At 39.2% G+C, this 25,214-nt stretch overlaps 2 long non-coding RNA genes across 4 annotated transcripts; both read left to right on the top strand.

The window, feature by feature from the left end:
• The first annotated feature begins 4,340 nt into the window (after window positions 1–4,340).
• On the top strand, window positions 4,341–9,318 carry LOC131235447 (uncharacterized). Of its 3 annotated transcripts, XR_009166137.1 has the most exons (6): window positions 4,341–4,449; window positions 4,612–5,528; window positions 5,792–5,937; window positions 6,215–6,329; window positions 9,057–9,143; window positions 9,226–9,318. It is a non-coding gene; the product is annotated as an uncharacterized LOC131235447 (long non-coding RNA). The 3 variants fall into 3 exon arrangements; XR_009166136.1 differs by having other exon boundaries at window positions 4,679–5,937; XR_009166135.1 differs by having other exon boundaries at window positions 4,612–5,937.
• Window positions 9,319–9,707: 389 nt separating this feature from the next.
• LOC131235226 (uncharacterized) lies at window positions 9,708–10,355 on the top strand. Its single transcript, XR_009166000.1, has 3 exons — window positions 9,708–9,830; window positions 9,929–10,066; window positions 10,145–10,355. It is a non-coding gene; the product is annotated as an uncharacterized LOC131235226 (long non-coding RNA).
• The last annotated feature ends 14,859 nt before the right edge of the window (window positions 10,356–25,214 follow it).

Genomic DNA, 25,214 nt, shown 5'->3' with positions numbered 1-25,214 from the left:
CTACGTGGGACCCATTATGGGGGTTGAGTAGAAGGATTGTTGTGCAGCACGCCAACAATGTAAGTGAACCAAGATCCAATCTCCTGTCTCACCCACAAATGATAAATAAGAAGAAATATAATCTAGAAGTAGAATCAAAGCATACTAACAAACCATAAGATAGAATTTACGTGGAAAAGCCCAATAAGGGTAAAAAACCATGGGTGCAAACTTCCACTATGAAGAAAACAAAGTTACAAGCAATATACTAACCTTCTTAATGCTCCCATGCATAGAGATAGCCCTTTTCTCTTTAGATGTATATAAAAAACCCTTTGTATACACCTTAGAATACCCTAAAATAGCCCTAGGAACCCTTATTTATAGTTTAAGCAACTTCCCTTCTGCACTCTTGCGAAACTGCCTTAAATTTACGTAGTTCGTGTAAAATCCGTGTAACCCTCGACTGGTCGAGCGGACCCTCTACTAGTCGAGCAGGCTCCTCAACTGGTCGAGTCCTAAAAACCTGCTCACTGGACTTTGAGTCGAGTAAGCCCTTAACTGGTCGAGTAGGCCACTCGACGAGTTAAGCAGCCCACTCAACTGGTCGAGCAGCGCTTTGGTGTGCTGGCTCCACACCTCAACAAGGATAAGGTCGAGTAGGGACTCTTGCAAGCTGCATTTTCACCATACTTATCAACTGAACCGCTTCATCCATGGTCCTGACTGGTGCATCTGAACATAGTCCTAAATCATCGATTGTAACCCACCTATAAATCGTACTACCTTCTGCGATCAGTTTCTAACAGATCATTCCATATTGTCAACTGCTGGAATTCTTCGATGTAATCTGCGACAATTTGATTCCCTTGTCAGCAATTTTGGTATTGTTGGAATAATACCTCCTCGTAATCACTAAGGAGGAATTGTGATTGAAGAAGACATCTCATTCATGGCCAGGATCAGATGGGCGCCTTATTTTGTTGGGCATGTGAGAGTTGTAATTTCTCTTACCATCCAAAAGCACAAGATTTTAATTTAAACGTTACTAGTTTCACATTTTTATGTTCCGACATGTCTATGTAATCAAAATATCATTTTACTTCGGCTAGCCAGTCGAGAAATTCTTTTATATGTAATAAGATATTAAAACTAGGAAGTTCGACCTTACCCCAATAATCTCTTTCAACACAATCTAGTCGATTGCCTCCATGGATTGGTCATCATGTAAAGCCGTCATCGAGGTCCTTGTCACTAGAGCTTGAATAATTTAGGGTAGCCCTACAATTCACCATTGGTAGTGCTTTATGGAAATTGGAGTTGTGCCGTACACCAACCATGGATAGCTAAACATTGCCTTGGGCTAGGGGCGGAATTAGTGTATCTGCAAGACAGTAGAGAGTTTCCTGCAACCCTTGCATGGTTAACTAACTCTCCTAATGGAAATCTTCAATTCTTTCTAAAAGATAATAAATTCCTAAATAAACGTCCACAAGATTTTGGTCCATACCTTTGTTTTTCGCTAATGGTATGATGGGAGTCCTCGATTCGATACCAATTGACGCATGGATGAACGTGATGTGGTCGATCATCATCTTCCTCAAGGGGATAAATACTCTGAATCCACGGAGCTTTTCTGGACTCCTCATAGAGATACCTCGAATCCATGAGGGAAAATAAGGAAATAGAAATAAATTCTAGAATTTCAAAATTTGATTCATTGATGATTAAAAATGAATTTACAATCCTTTAAATAGTGGTACCAAACCTAGGAAGAAGTTTTAGAACCAAACTTCAACTAAAACTCCCTAAAATTCATAATTACCAGAAATAGTAAAATTCTAACTGTAATAAAAATCCCAATTCTAGTAAAACTGTTTTAAAGCTTAATTTCTAAAAACAAAAATTCCAAATAAACTTTTTCTAGAAGAGTCCTAGCATGATTATAAGTTTTTTCTAAAAAAAGAGAAAACTCTAAAACTCTAAAAGTGAGGAAATATTACAAAAAAAAAATAGAATTACTAAAAATAGTAATTTTTTCTTAAATTTCATTTTTGAGCTGAAAGTGCGTGTTTTATAACAAAAAGGACAGACGCGACCCACGTTGTGGGTCAATTCACCTCCGATGGCCTATTTCAATAAAGATTGATAGGTTATGCGCCCTGTAACAATTTTCGGATCAAAAGTTATGGCCAATTTACAGTTCACCTTCTTTTCGTCCAACCATGCTAGGAATGTATCTGTGCCACATTTTACATAAAAAATGTCCCCTAACTTAGTAGTCAGCTAATCAAATCAGTGGAATTTGTGAGAAATTTCTAAGTGCCTATACTCTTGCCTTTAACTCATTAGATAGTCACCTTTCGGGCCAAATTTCAAGGCCGAGTCCTAAATGATAGATGGGCTCTATGGATACATGCAATGTGAAAAAAAAATTCACTCGTCAAAGCTGAAAAAATGAGAAGAGTTTGATTTTCTAGCACGATCTAATGATGCATGCTTATGGATACAAAAACCGTAAGAAGGAATGAACGAACCTCAATATTAAATCGCCTAAATGGTTGGCCCCACTAAAGATTAATGTTATATCTCAATAAGAATCCACTTAATATGTAGTCAACAACGACTGATTGGTGAGAATCTGACACCCTAAAAATAGGAACCATCAACGGTTCAGTGTGGCAAGAAACAGAAACGACAATTTGCAGGACTGCTACAATAAAGAAAAGGGAAATTGACCGTACTCACCTTGAAGTTTGGGCAAATTACCTAGAAAGCTACGACATTCCATATATCCTAAAAGTGGCCTTCTGACAAGCTTCCGAAAATTACTTGGACCAAAATGCCCTTGTCCTTGGTTCAAAAGTCGTACGGTTTTCTAGGGAATAAGAAGTTACGTCGTATTTAATGCCAAGAAAGTGATTTGTATAGAACCCTTTTTTGCGCGTGGGCAAGGACCAAACTCGTTGGGCCCACATTGATGTATCTTTTTGCCGTGTCATTTTAGGGCTAGGGCCCAAATATCAGCCTGATCCAGAGTTCGTGTGGGTCACATAATAGAAAAAAATCATGACAATGGAACCCATTGTTGAAACTTTCCAGGCTAGGACTTTTTGGGCCCACACCGCCCATCCTTTTTTGCTGTGTCATTTTAAGGCCCAAATATCAGCTTGATCTAGAGCTCGTGTGGCTGGTGCTCGGTGGTCTGTGGGCCACTGAGCACAATTGGGATGTTAGATAAACAGTACGGTGGGAACATGTTTATATGAGATCCATTCCATCCATTTGACAAGGAATCATATTTTCACCATGTATCATAAATTTCATTTAAATATAATAGTCATTTATATCACATCATAGGGAAAAATGTCATATCCACAACCCATTTAACATGAGAACCACGACCCATTTAACATGACAACTACGACACATATATAATGACAACCACGACCCATTTAACATGACAACCATGACCCATGGAAACTACGACCCATTACAACCACGACCCACATCACATGAGAACCACGACCTCATATAACATGACAACTACGATCCATGACAACCACAACCCATGGGATTTCCCATTGATAACCAAGGGCGTACCATTCTTGTCATTGAGTACTTCAAAGAGAAGTATAGACACTACCAAAAAAATGATCAAAGGTTACGGACTATGAAAGTTTTTAGCTACGGATATAGACCGTAGGTATATTGCGACAGCTGAAATCCGTAGCTAATAATAATCGAACCGTAGCTAAAAGCTAACACCATTCACGCCTACAACCTTAGATGGCCCCATAAGGGACTATACGATACACATTAAAATATGAGTGCTCCATCTAGGGCGTCTATTCATTTTGAAAGAGCATTTTTGGGCAAGAGCCCAAAAAAGGAAGTAGTTTGAAGGCTCAAGTGGACCACATGGTAGGAAATAGTGGAGATTAAACACCTACTATTGATCAATGGTGTGGTTTAAGTTGACTGTCGAATTACCTATATTTTTGAGTCGATCCCTATAAAAAAAAGTAAAAATTTAATGGACGGATTGGATATATGAAATGTATCACGGTGGATCCCACAAAGCCGCCCTTAAGAGGGCCGTTCATCCATGACCATAAAAAATGTATGTAAGCGGATGTGAGGTAAATGGCTACGAATCATGGCTTTTAGCTACGGATTAAAACTGTAGCCAGGGCGTAGCAGGTAAAAATGCAGAAACTCTTCCCGCGCTGCCCTTTTTCTTTTCCCCCCTTGGACGAAACCTTTCATCTCCCTCCACTCCAAACCGATTCCGCATCCATATCTCTCTCTCTCTCTCTCTCTCTCTCTCGATCTCAATATCCCGCGCCCCTTTTCTCTCTCTCTCTCGATCTCCCCTGTCACGAACCCCTCTTCTCTCCCTAACCATCCTCTCTCTCTGAATCTCACGAAGACTTCCCTCTCTGACGCCATAATCCGCGTCCATTTTAAGTATGCAAGAATGATTTTCTTCTTCTTTTTTTTTTTTCTCTCTTTTGAATATTTATATTGCTGTCTTTTTTTTTGTGGAATTGGATTGGGTTTTTTTAATATATATTTTTTATATTTTATATTTATTTTATTTTAGGTTTTTTTCTCTTATGAATGATATAGATGTTTTAATGGCTCTCTTTTTGCCCTTCATTTTTCGTGAAAATCCTCTCCCTCCCTCTCTCGTTAGTCCTTGCATCAATGGCATCCGTCTCTGCGACTTCCATCTGGTTCGGATCTTCGTTACAACAAGCGAATTGGAGTTAGGTAGCTGGAAGGATTTCTAGTTTGAGGTTGGTCTCTGTTGGCAGGGTGAAGAACGTCAGCTTCTCATCTCTGCGGACCTCCCGATTCCAGATCTGTTGTGCAGCAAAAAAGGAGACAGTTGACAAAGTCTGCGAGATTGTGAGGAAGCAAATATGCTTGCCTGACGAGATAAGTTTTTTTTTTTTTTTTAAAGAAGAAAAGGTCATGAAAATTATGTATATATCCCCACTTTGTGAAGAGAATGGAGATCTCATGAACTCTTATTGGCTAAAGATATGGGACCCAGTCCTTAAATGATGGGACCCATTGGTTACTGCACAGGTCCTAAATCTAGAAACGGGTGGTTTTAATTGTTTTGTCAGTCCTCAACTCTTCAACGTAGTATTTTTATTACATTGCATTGCTATTTATCATTTTCGTATGTATGTTACCCATGTTAAAATCTGAAACTTTTAGATTATATGACTGAATTGTTGAAATTTTATACGGACATCAGTACTGTCGAACATTGCCAAAATGATGAGGGGAATGTCGCGAGACTAGTGATCACATTAGGAGAGATTTTGTTGTATTTTCTGTTATTCCTTGTAATGGGGATCTTGATACCCTTTTATAGACTTCAATCCACCACCCCAACAGTCAATCATCAACTCTCCCAAGGTGCAACGGTCTTCATTTGGGAAATGTTAATTCCCTTCACAATCTCATAAGCTCAGTTGGCCACTCAGAACAGAGGCCACTGCTGCACAAGAGCCAGAATATACAAACATTAGGTATTCAAACCTTCCACCATTTTAACCTTAATTTGTAGCTGACTGTAGTTCGGATCATGGCTTAGATTATTATCAGATTACACAGCTAGTTTATAGCAGAGTTGTCAGAGGGTCTGATGTAATGTGTCACAAATACGTTCCTAGCATGGTTGGGCCAAAAGAATGTCTCTGTATGTTTTGTTCTTACTCTATGTTATTTGACTAGTCATGTATTATCTCGATTGTATTTTGAAAGTTTTGAGTTTGTTGTTTATTTCATGCAGGAACCTGCATCAGAGATACATGACAAGATTTTATTTATGATTAATAATATTTCATCTTCAAATATGGATGTGAAAGCAAAATAATTTACTGATGTCTTGAGAGAGTAGTACTATCCATGGTTTGCTTAGTATATGGTGATGAAAAGGTGAGAGAAATCTTATGAATAACCTTTAGTTCACAAGCTTATTTTTACTTTACTGGGACATTATATTTGCTCAGTATATGATGATGAAAAGGTGAGAAAAGGTTTCTTCTAGTTAATCACTATCTTGGGAGTGTTCAAATTTGAGCATCGATCTATTTAGCTAAGTGTATAGAAACCAACACATATACATTGATGCATTTGGCCCCAAAGTCCCCCTATCTAGCTAATTAGTATTTGCTTCACTTTTGAGTTTCATCCAACTATTTTCTTTGTGAAGGACCATCAGAATGTGAGATTACTGTGGCATGACTTGAAGAAAGGCGATTTCTATCATCTAATGGCAACTCCAAAGTCCTTGCACTTATCATCTAGGTCTTGCCATCCAACAATATGTACGGTTCATCATGTGCTTTCTCACTTTTAGCTTCCTTTCTCCTTTAAATATGTGAACTCTAGTGTAGCCAATAAATTAAACCTTTGGAATTTGTACTTTCTATATCTAGTGACAAGCTTTGTACCACAACAAAATATTGAATTTTAGAGAGTAAAGTGTTACATTTGCTGAGGAAGTTGTGCTCTTGCCCTATGTGAGCTCTAGGCTATTCATTAGTTGGGCCCATCAGTGTTATGTGCTGTAGCATGATCATCAAATGGTCCACATGTGTAGCCATTGATGAGTTTCAAATATCATCATTTTTTCCATATATAGTGTGGCCCACCTGGTGCTAGGCCTGCCCTGATTTTTGGTTCGTGGGTAATTTGCTGGGATCTACCTGGTGAAAAGCTTGGATCTCATTTGTAGGTTTGGAAAAGGGGAGCTACCTATTGTTGGAGCCTGCGTTGAATTATAGTCAGTGCTCTTGCCATTATATAAACTGGAATAAGAATTCCAACAGTCCTCAACAATAACAGCTGTTTGTCAGAGAAAACAGACAGGATCAAAACATTATAATTCAAGGATGAATGCTAACATCGGATGTTATCTGCACTTCCATTAGGTGGGTCCCATCACTAACATGCCCTGGCCCAAAAATTAGGCCAGTCAGCTCATCAGGTGGGCCACACATGCAAATTTAATGTGGATTGTTGCTTAACAATGCAGACCCAAATCCATTTCCTAATGTTTTAACAAATAACAATGCAAAAATAGGTTGGCCTCTATCTTTATGGAGACAACAACACAAGGCTCTACACTTATTGGACTGTAAGTTTATACTACTTTCATTTTTCTAAATCTTTTATTGCCCTTTATTATGATTCATGTTTCCTTTACAAGTGATGAGCTCTCTCAAATGACATGGGTTATTTGTATTTTATTTGTTTCTATTGGAAGTTGGGTCTCAAGTAACATGGATTTTTTGTGTCTCTCATTTTATTTTTTGCTCCCTTTTCTTCACTCCCTATAGTAACATGTGCATGTACTCCTTTTCTCCTTTTTAGAGGTTTTGACTACTCATTTTCCTTTCTATTATGCAACTGTAACACCAATCGGCTTATCCACGGTCACAATTCCATTTTCTAAACCTTGCTATGTTAAATTTTTTCCTTCAAATCAGTTAGTGATTTTTTATTTTTTATTTTTATTTTTTTACCATGTATTGAAACTCTTTTTGCAAAAAATCAGTAAAGTGATTTGGGTGATCTCTTGTTTTGGTTAATATCTGTTAGATTGGCATGTTGTTTGTATGGAAAAAAATAATTTTTTAAACTAAAAATAAAATTGAGTTGAATTCTAAGATTGCAAGTGGCCAAACCGGGCATACTTGGACACTTAAAATGTAAATCATATGTTTTTTTTTCTAATCCATTCTATTAACAATTTCCCGCTAAGAAATTGTGGGACTAATGTTAAGTCTATGATGATGATGATGATCCCAAATCTGATTCATGTAAAAATCTTTGTTTGGTTATTTTTGCATAATGGGTGTCAGAGTTCCACTTTTGCATTGTATAATATTGTTCTGCACTTTCTTTTAGGAAATCAATATTACGCTTACATTTTAAAACCTGGATTGCATTTTGACCTGTTTCCATTGTTAAATTACTTTCAAATGGTTCAACCACGCGTAAATAATTAAAAAAAAAACTTTTGTTGTCTAGTTAAATAAACATATAAAATAATATCTAATTCACTCTCAACTTGTGAAAGAAAAGAATCAAATAATCCTTTGATCAGAGGCAATGAAATTATCCTCGGGTCTTGAGTACAAGTGGGGCAAATGGTTTGCTGATCCAGAGTCTAATAGTCCCATAGTGCATATGTCATAGAACTGTTACCGGTTCTCATTTTTATTCTGAGATTCTCTTTAATTCTTATGCTCAAATGGTTTAGGGGAGAAAACTACCTACTATTGGGCTGCTTCAGATGTGTCGGGTTCTTCCTTCTAAACATGTGCTGCTCCTGCTTCAAATCAATAATTCTGCTATTGATTTGAAGATTGATGTTGTGGAAAATGTTGCCCGTTGCTTGGATACCAATAAAATCCTGTTGCTTGGACACCTAAATAAATCTTGTAGACTGACTTTAGTAGTCAACACTAAGATTGCAGAGAGAACTTATTTTCCTGTAATTTATTTGTGTCGGTACTTCAAAAAGATGTGTATCATAATTTTATGTTGTGACCTTTAGTATAGAAGTCATACTTTGATCATATCTTCTTTCTGTTTCTGGGTACCATAGGCTGTAATAGAAAGTCAACACTAAGTCATACTCTGATCACTTTGATATGATGGGACTAACTGTGGTTGGACCATGTTCCAACAATCCTCCAGATTGGAAGATCCTAGCTAGAAAATATTTGGTCCATTGCTGGTTGAATGGGAACCATTGTTGTTTCTCTTAATGATTATTTATTTATTTGTTGGTAACCTTGGCTTGAAAAGCCAAGTCCTCAATGTTGAACAGTAGGCTGCCTTTCGTTTGGTACTCAAACCCTACCGTGTCAGACCATTGTTGTATTTTTTTTTCCTAAACCGTTTATGTATAGGTATGGTTAGGATGTGTTTGGATGATGCCTGTAAATGGGGTTAACTGTAAATCAATGATTTACAGTTAAATGGTTTATAGTCTGTGTTTGGATGCTGAAAATTGCCTGTAAATGCTTTTCTACGGCTTGCAGGTTTTGACCCTTCCACTTTCATGCTTGATTAAAGTTCTCCTCTGCCCTTTGATTTTACAGATGGTGGAAAAGCTATTTTATTTAACAGTATGTGCTGTAATAATGTTCTGCATTTTTGGAGTCATATCATTTCCAGCAGGCTTATGTTTTTTAATGCTGTAAATTTTAGGTTGTATCATGGTGATCCAGTGCTAAATCCTCTTACACCTTGGGATAGACCTCCATTGAAAAATATTTTCTGTATACATGGGATAGATATGAAACCGAGGTAATGCTATTTTATTTGAATAATAATCATTTCTAAATTCTTCTTTATTTTTTTTTAATTTCTTTTAATAATTATGACTTGTGGTTTCAATTAGACATTATTAATTAAAGTGGTTTGCTTAGAAAGTTGTTGATGTGATCATTATTTAATTTGGCTTATATATGTGAATTTTTCATACGTCAATTTGTTGCATGCTACTTTTTGGCTTTTTTTTTTCCTTGTGTGTAGGATTTACATCACTTTAGCCTAAATTTAGACCATATAGAGGATTTTTTTTTTTTTTTTTTTTAAATTCAAGACCATTTTCAATTTATTGTAATAAATATTATATTTCTTTTATTGTGTAGTAATATAAATTTTGTTTACAGTTTTAATTGTATTGCATCATTTTTTATGTTTAAACTAATTATACTAATGTAGCTTATACCCATTATATCTCACAATTACAATAAAGTGGGTTGCTTAAAGGGGATGATCTCATGGATCGCTTTTTCCAAATCCTCATGGTAAACTTTTTTCATGGTTTTTATTATGTTTCCATGAGAATCCTTCAGACCCTCACAATTGTTAAGAGTTTTCCTTTTCTTTCTACCTATAATTTCAGGAAATTTTTGTAGCAAATTGTTTGGCCACTGACATGATTAATCCAAGCTCATTGTCCCTACAAATGCCACAACAAGTCCAGCATCTCTCATTTGCTGTTATTGATATGTATGCAAAGCTTGTGGTTTTAGTTATTAAGGTAGCGATCTTTTTTTTTTCTTCTAACCGAGCTTCATGCAATGAATGGAAACTAATTTGATGAATGTTTCCATCATAGTTTGGGTATCTATGAACAGTATTAGGAGCAATGGGATGATCTGTTGCAACCCCATGTGTGAGTTCTCTTTCTTTCCCTGAGGAAATACCAAGTTCATCATTCTTCTCTTCCCTCAAGCGATCATAATAACCATGCTCTTGTCCTGCGAATCCTAAACCATCACACCATTTCGACTCATGATAGCTTGTAGGTCTCTCCACTTGATCCTTGTAAAATGGACTACTGTCATTAGGCAAAGCTGGAGATATGGTATTTATCGTATTTAAAGAATCTAGCTCGGCGCTCAGGGATGAATTATTTGCTTTACTGTCTTGGATCATGACAGGGTAAGAAGGTTGGCCAACAGCAACACCGTCTCTCTCAGATGTAGCTCCATCTGAATTCTCAAGTTTCAAATTTTCACTTTCTTGTGGCAATTTCCCATTTTGGCTAACATCAGCTGACTATAATTGGCTAGTGGATGCAGCCTTTTTAGTTTGCCCTTCAGCCTTCTTATTACGGAATTCCTCCAACTAGAAAAAGAAGCAAATGCAACTTCAGGAAGCAAGGGAGATTCATACCCTGACTGGCCAGAACAATGTTATCAATCAACAAAAATACTGCAAATGCATATATGAATGCAGAGCTGTTTCACTTACATTTATAGAGATTTCAGCTATATAGCAGAAATGATTCCATAATTGCAATTATAATGCAGGTGAACAACTAGGATTGGTAGAAGAATAATTCAATTTCCAGTAGAGGCTCCATGTTTCCAAAAGCCAACAATGATAGTTGTGTTCAATCATATTCACATCACCCTTTGTTCAAACAAATTCACGTGAGCAAGGAAAAAATTGTAAGATTTTTTAGCAATGTCACCATCCCTCCCTCCCTCCCTCTATTGCTTTCTGAGCAACCAAGAAATACCACACAAAAAAATTCCTGCAATGTTCGATGTTGCATTAGAAAGACAATCCACTATATGCAACTACTTGATAATGATTTTGTTTGCAATCTAGCCTAAGAGTAATTTGGGTTTGTTGTATATGATTAAAGAATTCTTTTAGTTGCTTACTTGATTGCCAGTTTAACTGGTTGTGGTTTTTTCGTGGCAAGTTGTGGGTTTGTTTTATATGAAGTTCGATCAATAATGGTAACTCCCTCTCCTTTTTGTTGCATTGTAAAAGGAAATGCATTTGCTTGGTTTGCTGGTTGCAGGTGGTTTAACTAAAAATCATTTCTACTTTGCACACCATGTCAAGATTTTTGGAGGTAAGCAGGCACGGTCATTGTGGATGGGGCATCCTGTAATTGACAACCCGTGCACATTATGATACTAGCCATATATATAACATTTTCCCCCATTTTAACAATGGAAATGTGGAATTTGTTGTTGGAATTTTTTGTTTGATTCAAATCAAACTCCTTCCATCTCATGACTTAGTTGGGATTCTTGTGCAGATAGTGGATTCTATACGTGTCTTTTAATGGATGTTGTGAAATGAGGTTTGTTCATGCATGGATCTATGGAATTGGGTGAAAGTAGATTTGGATTGAGCTTTGTGATTTATTTTTACTTTGGTTTTTTTATTTATTATTATTTTTTTCATGTTGATATAGAAGCCTATGGAGTTTCTGAATGTGTTTACCAATGGCAGATCCTGTTTAAGGAATTTAAGAATTGGGTCCGAGTTGGCGGGAAATGTAAGTTTTTTTGGTTAGGCTTTGTTGGAATAAATGAACGTGAGAGCCTTCTGGAATTGGGTGATGGTGATTATATCAGGATATGTAGCAGATGGGGTGTTATGGTTGAGAATTCTATTTCCTAGGAGGAAGTGGATTATTACATTCTTATTTCTAGCAATTCATGGAAGAAAACACCTGATGAAGAAACTCATGAGTTGATCTACCAGGGCATGTACTACAATGGTAAGAGATGCCATTATTATATTTTCTTTATTATTATTATTTTTAAAATAGGTAGTAGCTACGGCTATTAACCGTAGCCGTTTATCTAGAAACCGTAGTTGTTGCTGATTTCAGCCTATTGCTACGGTTTTCTCTCTACTTTTAGCTACAAATATAATCCGTAGTTGTAGATACTTAAGAGCTACAGAAGCAATGGCTACGGTTTTAATCCGTACCTATTATTTTTAAAGCTACAGATTAAATCCATAGCCATAGCTTTAAGACCTATGGCTACGGTACCAATGGCTATGGTTGTGCTACGGATTATAACCGTAGCTATAGGTCATTAGCTGCGGTTTTTATCCGTAGCCTTTGCCTAGTTTTCTAATAATGAGAGTTGTCCTCCACGACCATAATTACAATACAATATGGGTCATGGTGAACATGCAACAACCGCGACCCATATAACATGACAACCACGACCCATATAATATGACAACCATAGCCCATATAACGTAATAACTACGACTCATATAACATGACAACTATGACCCATGCAAACCACAACCCATATAACACAGTCACTGCCAGAAGAGAAGTTAAAGCTGCACTCTCACTTCTGTCACTGCCAGAAGAGAAGCTAAAGCTGCACTCTCACTTCTGTCACTCCTAGAAGAGAAGCTAAAGTTGCTAACAAACACGAACATAATTACAATACAATATGAAGAACAGTTCTCTTCAACGAGCTCCCAGCGAGCTGAAGAACTCTGTTGCGAAGGTGTCTTCAGAATTTCCTGTGGAGGCCGTTGATCTTCAGGATGATCGTCAACATCCCTGAGGAAGGGAAAGGGATCACCCATAAAGGAAGAATGTAAGAAGCACTTGATGACTTCTTCGAATATCTCCTCCATTATTTTGATTAAAAGAGCAAAGAAATCCATGAATGCTTAAGGTGTTGCAATAGGATTCTGGTTCAGATTGGCTTGTGAAAGTAATTTGAAACCCAAGTACCACTTTAATAGGCTGGTCAAACATTTCGAAGAGTCACGCTGATTCCGAAGGGATTATGGGAAAGTAATGACATTAATGTGATTTCCTGAAAAAGATTGTGGTGCTGATTCTGAAGGGTCGCACTGATTTCGAAGGGAAGGGTTATGGATATGACGAACAATGGGTCGTGGTTGTCAAAATATCGTTCATCTGTTTTTTACAGATCATTTTAGGGCTTGATCCCAAAAATGAGACGGATATAAATCTAAGGTGGAACACACCATAAGATATCTCTCATTCTCATGTTATATGGATCGTCGTTAACATGCACATTAGATCGTGGTTTTTATCCATGTTGGATCGTGGATAAAACATGAGAACCACGACCCATATCATACGAAAACCACGACCCATAAAACATGAGAACCATGACCCATATAACACCAGAACCACGATCCATATAACATGAGAACCAGAGATATCCTGTAGTGTGTTCCACCTTAGATTTAAATTCATCTCATTTTTGAGATCAAGCCCTAAAATGATCTGTAAAAAATAGATGAATGGTATTCTGACCAAAGAAGTGAGAGTGTAGCTTTAGAAAACGATTATGGTTGTCATATTATAAGGGTCGGGTTTTTCTTGTAAATGGGTCATGGTTTGCATGGGTCGTAGTTTCCATGTTAAAAGGGTCGTGGTTATCATGAGGTATGGGTTATGGTTGTCATGTTATATGGGTCGTGGTTGTTGCATGTTCACCACGACCCATATAACATGACAACCATGACCCATACCTCATGACAACCACGACCCTTACCTGTTGTCAGGTTATATGAGTCATGGTTTTCATGTTACACGGGTTGTGGTTGCCAATTTGATCCATGATCCAACATTGGATGACAACCACAATCCAACGCTGGATGAAAACCATGATCCAACGTGGATAAAAACCACGATTCAATGTGCATGTGAACCATGATTACACGACAGGGTCGTGGTTGTCATACACAGAGTTTTTGATCAGGCTAAAACAAGACATTCTCAACGGAGTTTTTCAGCTCACTGGGTGCCCGTTGAAGAGGGTCGTGGTTGTTACTGCATATGGGTCGTGGTTTCCCATGGAGTCGTGATTGTTATGTTATATGGGTCATAGTTTTCATAGGTCGTTTTCATTTTAGGGCCAAGGCCTATAAAATGAAGACAATGACCCATATAGCATGACAACCACGACCCATACCTCATGACAACCACGACCCATGACAACTACAACCCTTACCACATTACAACCACGACCCTTACATCATTACAACCACCTAATGCAACCTATGCTACTATGCAGATATCGTTTGCACGACTATGGCGTGACTTGCATTAACTTAGTAACTACATGGGATAGACATACATAAGATCCTTATCGTCTTTTAGATGAAATGATCTATTTACATCGTGGATACTAAATTTCATTCAAATATAAATCTTAAATGAACCTAACGTAGAGAATGAAGTAGAATTCTGAGTAAAATTTTCAATCTCAATTATTTCCCATGGAATAGCTCACCCGACATTTTTCGAATATGAGATGATTATTGATAGACTGCAGAGCAGGAAATGCAGGCTATATGGGTCGTGGCAATCATGAGGTAAGGGTCATGGTTGTCATGTTAAATGGATCGTGGTTATCAGGTTATATGGGTCATGGTTGTTATGTTAAATGGGTCGTGGATGGGATCTTATATGGGTCGTGGTTCTCATTTCGTGCTCGCAGATTGCATGACAACTATGACCCATACATGGTTGTGATCTTGTATGGGTCGTGGTTGTGATCTTGTATGGGTCGTGGTTGCCATGTTGCATAGGTTGTGGTTATTATGTTATTTGGGTTGTGGTTGTCATGTTATATGGGTTGTAATTATCATGGATAGTAGTTATTATGGTATGTGGGTCATGGTTGTCATGTAAAATGGGCCGTGGTTGTGATGTTATATGGGTCGTAGTTGTCATGTTATATGTGTCGTAGTTGCCATATGGGTCGTGGTTTGCATGGGTCGCAGTTACCATATTATATGGGTCGTGGCTGTCATGTTGCCTGGATCATGGTTGTGGTTTGCAACGTGTTCACTTCCTTTTTTACCAAACCATTGGTACCATAACTTAAGGCCCACAATGGGGTGGATGCCTTACTCCTAAAATGACACGGCATGGATTATGGATGGCATGGATTCCTTACCCCTAAAATGACACGGCCAAAAGGATGGGCGACATGGATTATAGACGGTATAGATTATGGATGACATGGATTATGGATGGCATGGATGAAACACATAAGCACAGAGCACCAACCATTGCCTGGTGGCGAGGGTAGAGCTGCACACGAGCAACACATACTTGGTAACTCGCTTGACTCGGTTCGAAGTGAGTTTAAGCCGAGCACAAGCTAAATTTTGGTACTCGAAATGAGTTCGAGCCGAGCACGAGCTTGACCCTGCTTGACTCAGCTCGACTCGAATATTACTCAAAATCGACTCGACTCGGCTTGACTCGTACTCGACTCGGTACAGTGACTAGGGGTATATATACCCTTTTATTCCAAACAAAAAACCCTAACCCCCCATCCTAGTGCCTGCCGCCCGTTCAAAAAAAAAAAAAAACCCAACCCTTCAAAGAAAAAGGCTTGATTGGGAACAGATAACCGATCGATTTTCATCTTCCTCCTTTCTCTTCTTCATCCTTTCTCTTCTTCTTCGTTAGATCCTCCACAGCCGATGGATTTTCATCGAGTAGTTGCTTCATCTTCTTGATTGGGAATGAATAGGGATCTCTAAAGGAGGTTTTTCTTTTTTCTTCTTCCTCTTCCTCTTCCTCTTTCTCCCCAAAATCTGCCTTTTGATCTCTGGAAAAGGCTCGAAGACTTGAACTCGGACGAGCCGAGCACGAGCTGCTGTTCCGAGCTTAAAGGCCAAGCTGAGCTGAGCACAACCTAGGACTCGTGCAGTCTGAGCCAAGCACGAGTTGGGCAATACTCGGATCGGCTCGGCTCGACTCGTGTACACTTCTAGGCAAGGGGAGTAGCCAATCCGTCATTTTCTCGGGAGAGTAGCTACATTATGGCTCCAAGACCGTACGATTTTTGAACCAAGGACAAAGGCATTTTGGTCCAAATAATTTTTGGAAGCTTGTTAAAAGGCCACTTTTAGGATATATAGAATGTCGTAGCTTTCTAAGTAATTTGCCCAAATTTCGAGGTGAGTACAGTCAATTTCCCTAAAGAAAAATGTTCAAAATCCTTGATATTATTTTGATGGTCCAACTATGGACGTCTCTCGGCGCAAAAATAGGCAGGTCCACAATTCTGGTGGGACACACATGTAAGCCTTTTTTTTTTTGTCAAACACGTTTGAACCGTTAGATGAGCAGGCCCGAATGAAATTAATTTGGGCTAGTGCATGTTGATGGTAGGTCTACCTTATGAACTTCCAGGACCTCGCAAAGGGGCTACGTGGGAAAAAAAGTACTAACCTGGCGTTCTATTTCGCATTCCACGGACTGCCTTAGGATATCTCTTGGGTAAAGTGAAAGAAAATGAATTAGTTTGTTGGGAGGGTAGGGGTGTAAGGTGTTCGAGTAGAGAGGGTTGTTATGCAGGTAGATAGGGAAGTGCACGAGCACATCTAACCGCTCTTTATCTTCCTGTTTAACACTTCCTTTTTACTACTCAAGAGAGTGCACGAGCGTATCTAACCGCTGTTTTACTTCCTTTTTAACACTTTCCTTTTACTACTCAAGGGAGTGCCCGAGCATATCTTACCGCCGTTTAATTTCCTTCCTGTTTAACACTTCCTTTTTGCTACTCACCATCACTCTCGCTGTGTTGAGAGAGAGAGAGAGAGAGAGAGAGAGAGAGAGAGAGAGAGAGAGAGGAGGTTAGTTAAGGGAGTGCATGCACGCCCCTTTACCATCCGCGAGTCAAAACTACAGACACCACAGGCCATATATGTAAAAAAAATGTTAGGAGATTCTCGCAAAGAGAAACAAGCGTGTGATCATGAGAGAAGTGTGAGAGTTTTCTGGGCACTTGATCATGTGGATCACACCTTAAAACATGCGCAGACATCACAAGTCCGATCAATGGACTCACAGATGGGCCGGATATCTATGAGAAAAATGGAAGGTTATAAAACGATGACCAGTGGGCTAATATTCAACATTCATTTGTGGCCCAATAGATAATTAACATGGATAAGGACAAGCTTACTATAAAACTAACCTAAGAAACGGCCCGATCTTCCACTGTTGGCACATGTTAGCGCGAATCTCTTCCCGCGAATGAGCCCAGCATTTCCTAGATAGGGTTTGAAGCTGGTAGGCCCTCATTATCCCTCTCTTTAAAAGCAGCAGCCCCCTAGGCAACTACAACTTCACAGAGATGACGGTTCGTCTCACTTCAAGTGCAGGGTAGCAAACAGCCACGAACTAATCCTCCTACTTTGTCAGGTGCTGCAGCCATGTACTTTGAACGAGAGAGAGAGAGAGAGAGAGAGAGAGAGAGAGAGAGAGAGAGAGAGAGAGAGAGAGAGGGTGAATGATTGGCTGTGCGATTCTTGTGAAGTGAACAGCCCTTTGCGGATGGACCTTTAGTTCGTTGTCTGTTCGACCTTGAGCTTCCGGGGAGAGTTTGTCAAGATCGAGGAAACGTACACATGCTCAATCGGGTTAGTTTCTCTACACAATCTTTCATTGTTTCATGCATGCATGGACGGATTCAGCTCCTTGGGATCCCTTCTGTCTTGCTTCCTTAAAATTATTAAGAATGGACTCCCAAATACATATGAAAGTGTCTAAATCGCTAGTATTTTCATCCGAATTTTAGAGTACCATCAAGTTTCTCTTTACATGAAATAGATAACAAAATGTTAGGGGGTTCGTTTAAAGAACAACAACAACAACAATTAATTATGTTGTTGTTGTTGTTGTTGTTATTGTTTAGCGTACCGGGTGCATATAGGAAGAAGATCAACATCTTCCTCTCAAGAGTAACCTTGGAATCTACAAAGAGAGAGAGAGAGAGAGAGAGAGAGAGAGAGAGAGAGAGAGAGAGAGAGAGAGAGAGAGAGAGAATATCTAAAATGAGAACAATTTAGAGAATAAAATTAATATTATTAATGAAAATTGTTATTTATAAGGTGATTTATGACCTTAGATAGGCAAAAGAGGCTAGATTCCTAATCAAATTCAGCCTAAGAAACTTTCTTGCATAAGTAGATATTACTAAAAAATTATTCTTAAAAGTATATAAACTTGTAAGCAACTCTTTAATGACTAAAACCACTGACTTCAAACTATACTCCTAAAACTCTAAAATAGTAAAAATGAAACTTACTAAAATAATAAGTATTGACTTAAAATCCAAATTTGAGCTCAAAAAAATGAGTAAATTTTGTCAAGCTGTTTGGGTTGAAATGAATCTTCGGGTGATTGGCAGGAATGCGTAGTGCTCATTGATAACTTTCCTACAACATACTATACGCACGAAGCTTATAACCATTGGCAAAGTTATGGCCGTTGAAAACTCAGTGCGTGTTTAAGCCCTTTTCATCCTCGATTGAACTTTTCGGTCTGATGACATTTGATCCTGACCATCCATGACTGCTGTTGCTGGTGTGTGCGCACGCGCACGTATGTGTGTGTGACCCTTCAAAAGTTAAACAACTAGATTAGTAAAGATGTCATCACATCAGTTAACAAGCTGTTTTGTAGAGGCAGTAAAATTAACTAATTGTTGCAAAAGGAAAAATGGGTACTCGAGCAACCTTGAGAATCAACCAAAAACATGAATGTAAGTGCTCTTGGAAAATCTAAACCACGATTAGCAATGCCTACTATCCCAACACCAATCCCATTCACATTGTATCAGTCAACCCCTGCGATTTTTCATATAAGGCATCCACATGGAGGCCTGTTGATAACTCACAATTTTCCTCTTTACCATGCGTACATAGCGAGGGAGCTGGTAGATCTTCCATATTAGTTTTTTTTTTTTTTTTTTTGCAAAGTAGGCGGAACTTATTACCAAGGCTATCGCTGGAAATGAGTTAAAAGGATTCAAGGAAAGAACCCACACCCCTGTCAGGAAACAACTCACTTTCGTCTCTTTCATTAAATTCTTTGTATCTGCATGTCCACTTGCGGGTGCAAGGTCTAGGATATATCAAGAAGACTCCATGTCTGATCTTACGAAATGCACCAAGTTCGAAAACTAAACAAGATGTTATCCTTATCATAAAAGTAAAGGAAATTGCTTGATAAGAACTTGTCACCTACAAAATGTCGTAGGAATACATCCCTTCTTTTCATCCTCTTAAATTTATTTTTTCACTTTTGCTACTGAAAAGCATTATGTATTTTCTGGGATAACCTTTCTAAAAGATGGGTCGCACGCTAAGTTAGCCTAAGATAGGACTAGTTAGCATGCTTTCTGTACGTAGCCTAAGATAGGAGTGAGGACTTCCGATGCTTTCTGTATTTTCTGTACGTAGCCTAAGATAGGTCGCTGGCTAAGTTAGCCTCAAATCTTCTAAGTCATCTTCTCCATGTTTGAGTGTTTTATCCTATAAATCCCTGGGTCCTCTCCCATGCGTTTCATCAATACTTCAGTTAAAAAGAACTGTACGCTCCGGAATACTGTATTAGAATTATGGGGAGGTTTATCCATTGAGTCATTGGATCAGTAAGGAACATCGGTCATCGAATTTCTCATGTGTATGTGTTGGGTGAAAATCCATTGAGTGGATCATATCATAGAATGGCCGATGAAATATTTATTTTTGTGGTGCCTTCCAGAAAGCTTGTACAGCTATTTTCTCTTTTAAAGGAGGTGGATTGGGTCCCAACCTAGTCGGAACTTTAAGCGTCCGACCAAATCTTAGTTGGAGCTCATCACGATGTATCTGTTTATCCACACCATCCAACCCTTTTCTTATATCATATTACAGTATGGGCTCACAAACGAGGTAGATCTAACGCTCAAATAGACCACACCAAATAGTAAGCTTGGTTGCATTTAAAGCTGCATTAAATGCAAGAGGCAATTCTAATGTGGTCCACTAGAGCGTTAAATCTGCTTCATTTTTGGGCCCATACCTTAACATTATCTTAGAGAAGGGATAAACGGTGTGAATAAATAGATACATCATGTTGGCCCCCACGAAGATTTGGTGGAACACTGGTTGGACGTAATCTAGAGAAAGTAGAGTAGGATGTGGTGAGAGAGAGGGACGTGGATTGCATATTACCCCCGCCAGTCACTGTAGATGTATCTGTTTATCCAAGCCGTCTATTCCCTTTCTGGTATCATTTTAATGCAAAAACACAAAAATGAGGCAGATCCAACTCTCAAGTGGACCACACCAAATAATAAGTTTGGTTGCATTAAATGCACAAAGCATTAAATGCAATAGTTATATGTGGTGTGGTCCATTTTAGCGTTGGATGCATAGCAACGTCGTTATAGCTCCAGTAGGCATCCATGAAACTTAGGAGCTTGTGTCCTGCCATACTGTCAACAAGCCGGTCGATCCTTGGGAGAGGGAAGCTGTCTTTCGAGAAGGCTTTGTTTAGGCCGGTGTAGTCAACACAAACCCGCCACTTCCCATTGACTTTTTAATCAAAACAACATTGGCTATCCATTCTGGATAGTAGATTTCTTCAATGAGATTGACCTTGAGGAGTATTTTTTTTTTTTTTTTTAAATAAAAAAATTTCAAACATGTAATTTATACATAAGAAGGATGACTATTTTCTAATCCTATTAACATCACAAATCCTTCTAAAAAGAAAAAGGAAAACATATGTCATTAAGACAACCAATCAAAATGGGCTTAATAACCAAGTAACCTAAAAATCTCGCAACGGCATATCAATGTTTACTTTGCAATGAATTCTAACGTCATGTACAGGAAAACGTCAAGGTCAGACAGTCAACGAACGGGAGGTACGAGCAAGGACTGTGTACTTGACCAGGCTTGGCATAGATATCAACACCCATGGTTGTGTTCAGTTTTCATCTTCAGTCCAGCTGACAACTTGATAGAGAGAGAGAGAGAGGTAAGATCAACTCTGCTTTGATTGTAAAAATCCATTTTCATTTTCAGCCTACTTGATGGTTTATATTGCCATGCTTTTGGAATGCATGAGATCTACACAGTGAGGATCGCTTGATAATGGACGCGGATTTCTGCGCTGGATGCTAGGTGGGGTGAAAGGTGGTGTTTGTGAGAAATCCACACCGTCCATCAGTTGTGGAAGCTTAGTTTAGGACATGCAAACAAAATCGATGTGGATCAAAGACTCAAGTGGGCCGGACGAGAGGGAAAACAGGAGAAAGAGTTCCTCCCGTTGAAATCTTCCAGAGATCTATCTTGATATTTATATGCCATCCAAACCGTTTATAACGTCGACATTCCCACTCGGATGAAGTGAAAACACCAACAACTTGGCCTGATATGAAACTCTGTGGCCATACGAATGTTTCAAACGGTGGTCATTGAATCTACACTCTTTCCTCTTGTACGGACCACTTAAGTTTTGAATACACCTCATTTTTAGTTGCATCTCCTAAAATGTCCTCCCAAAAAGAATGGACGGCATGGATTTATCACAAACATCATGGTAGGACCCACATAGCATCCCAGCGCAGGAACTTTCCGTGAAAGGCTTTGGCAGGAAATCCTCATCCACTTAAAAGGGTGTGCAATTGGGAAGCGGATTGGCTGATGTACCACACACCAGCTATTTAGCTGCTGTAGGTAACTGTCGTGCAAAGATGAGCACTGACGCTCCCCGAGGTCCGAGTTGTATGAACGGTTCAAAGGAGATCAAAGTTACATGGGCTACACAGTAATGTATTTATTATATCTACACCGTTCATCTATTTTTAGAGATCATTTTAGAGATTATCCAAACAATGAATCATATCCAAAGATTATCTAGACCACACCATAAATAGGAGCGGAGATAATGATTTTCACTGTTAAATAATTTGTAGGGCCCACAATAACGTTTATTTTACATCCAAACTGTTAATAAGGTCCCAAGACCTGAACCAAGAGGGAAAAATATTCAAATTGATCCAAAACTTCTGTGACCCCTATAGGCACCCTACTCAAGCTAGCAACTTGACAAAGTATGAATGATCTATAGGAGCTGAACCTGAACCTCACACCCTACCCAAAACCGCAGCCATTTCCCAAACTTAATCCAAACCCTAACCTGAGCCATTATGTTACCATAAACCCTAACTTAACTCGAGCCATCATCTAAGCCAGAGCATGCCCAAAATCGATCCATTTCTCGAGCCATTTCCAAGCTAATTTCGAGCCATTTCCAAACCAATTTCGAGCAATTTTAAGCCAAATAAGCAAAAAGGGCTTTGGGCCGCTCTCAGGGCCCGAAATAGGCCCACCGGCTAAACCGTGGGAGCAACTGTACCCAAGCGGTAGTCTGACTACCGCCGGCGGTAGTCCAATTACCCCCCTCTCTCAACAAATGTGCCCTCTGAGCGCACAACTGTTCCTCCCTTCCAAAAGTCAACTCTTTTATAAATTTACCCCCAACATTCACTCTATTTACCATCCTACTAAACCTAAGAGCCTATAAAGGCATGACATGTGACATTTCTCTCTCCTCAACCAATCACAAACCGCCATATCATCATTCACCCTCCAAAACCCTTACAATTACCAAAATGACATTCCAAAAAGCTATAAATAGCCTTTACTTCTCTTCATTTCTAAGATCAATCATCAACCAAAAATAACTACCAATCCACCAAGAGAGAGAGAGAGAGAGAGAGAGAGAGAGAGAGAGAGAGAGAGTGAGAGAGAGTGTGTGTGTGTTTGAGTTATCAACCTCCAATCTCTGTCCCCTTCTAGCCTCCTCTAACCATTTTTTAGCCTCCCAATCTCACTTAGGTCAATCCTTCTAACCATGATGCACCTAAACATCCAAGCCATTTCAAGTGTAAGCAAAAGATTATGCAATCATCATTAGTATTTATACTTTATCAATCGCATCATTACTTTCCTTTTCAACCCCCCTGCTTCTCTAAGTTGCCATTGAATATATGCTCTATGACTTGCTGAACTCCGGTTCCTGTCACATCAGAAATTCATAGTAGCCTTTTAATGATATTTTAGCATCATCACACCTGTCTAAAACTCCTCCAGACATTTTTTGGACGTATGCTCTACGGCTTGCCGAAATTTTAGATCTTGTCATGTTAGAAATTCAAGTCCGCTTAGTCCATTTTTAGTACTTCATATCCTACCATTTTATCCCATAAGATCAGCTTATCACACGAAATAGAGATTGTACATCTGTACGGGCAGAGAGGGTGCATAACACCTTCCCTCTTTGTAACCGAGGTCCCTTACTCAGAATCCTAGGTCGCAGATCAGGAGTCAACTTAAAGCAAGAGAGTCCTCGGATTATTTGGCTTTACTTATTCTGCAGGTTCTAGCCGACTGCGGGATTTTGAGTTAAGTGGCTAGTAGCCACTCTAAGTCTATTTGCATCATCAATCCAAATTAGCCCAATCACTCCCATTACAAACCTAAATCAGCGTGGGCACCGATTTCCAGTGTTCACAGAAGACGACTCCACTGGAGACTTGCTAAAATACACTAGTTGAGACTCGACTCGAAAACGTGCGGTACTCCAATCTTAAGGAATATTCTTTAAACATTTGCATCCATAAAAAAAATGATCTTTGGCTTAAACTTGTTTAAGCATCAATCCTAGCTATGACTATCCGATCTCGTGTAATAATGGCTAGCCAAGAAGAAGAGCCAGCAGCCTTGCCCGCTCCTGAAGTACCAGTACTGATACCAGCACCGACCCCTCTAGCGAATCTCACAGACTCACCAGGTACTGCAACCATGAATGAGATGGCTCAAAATCTCAAGGTAATGCAGGAACTACTACTTCGCTTGGTACTAGGAATCATACCAAGCATGCAGGCACCACAGCTTAGTTCTCAAAATAGTTCAATCCCACAACTTCCTCTCACCTTCTCCCTTCCTCCACCAGTAAATCCCATTTTATCTTTTCTTACTGAATCAACACAAGATCACCAGCATCCCCCCACAAATGGGAACAGCCTTCCCGCACATATTCCAACACATCTTCCAGTACATTTTTCAGCACATGTCCCCGAAAACGGGAATCCCAATCAGATCACAACACAAGCTCCCCCTAACATGAGTCACAAACAAGAATTGGCGGATGCCCATGAAGGGGGCCAATTTTGAGTTCAATATACTCCCCCTAATGGGAGTCACAATAAGGATTTGGTAGAACCACTGGCGGGAACCACTTCCGGACATGAGCGGAGTTCAATTCTAATTACCTCCTGCAACTGGGAGTCCATCTTCTTTTTAACAACTCCTAATCTATGGAAATCATAAGGTCGATGAAATGGACCCTTATGATGAAGAAGCAGCCCAAGCTATGCAGTAAGTGGCAAGATACCCTCAAGCAAATTGATCAGAAATCGAGGAGCTACGAGAACAGCTCTAGTTGATGCAAAATTAGCTATAAAGGTAATACGGAGTGGATCATCCATCCACCAAGTTTAGGGATTTATGTCCCTTTCCAGATGCTAGGGTACTTCACAACTTTGATGTAGTAAAGTTTAAAAGATATGATCATAGTGGGTGCCCCACAGCACATTTAAAAGCCTTTTGTGGGGAGCTCAATGCGATCGTAGGGAATGATGGAGCACTAATGCAACTCTTCCAGAAATCCCTCAAGGCTGACGCTTTGGATTGGTATACGTCACTCGATAGCCATTAGATTCGGACTTGGGAAAAACTTTCCTAGGCCTTCATTGATTGATTCTCTTATAATCTGAACATGGCTTTAAGAAGAGCAGACTTAGTTGCCTTGAGATAAAAAATCGACGAATCATTATCCGCATATATGGGAAGTTGGCGGGCTATGGCCGTCAGGATGAGAAACCCCATTGATGATGAGGAACAAATTTCCATGATAGTCCATTCAGTGAATCCGAATATCTCCGGATACCTGATCTCGTACCCCTATGTAAACTTCTCCCAGCTCATCCGGGCTGGAGAATAGGTAGAGGTCGGGACCATCTCCCCATGGCCACACCAGGCCTTCTCAATTAAGAGAAACA

The sequence above is a fragment of the Magnolia sinica genome, chromosome 19 (assembly GCF_029962835.1).
Source record: "Magnolia sinica isolate HGM2019 chromosome 19, MsV1, whole genome shotgun sequence".
NCBI lineage: Eukaryota > Viridiplantae > Streptophyta > Magnoliopsida > Magnoliales > Magnoliaceae > Magnolia > Magnolia sinica.
Note: the sequence above shows the minus strand (reverse complement) of the source record. Positions and strands in the feature narration are given on the sequence as shown.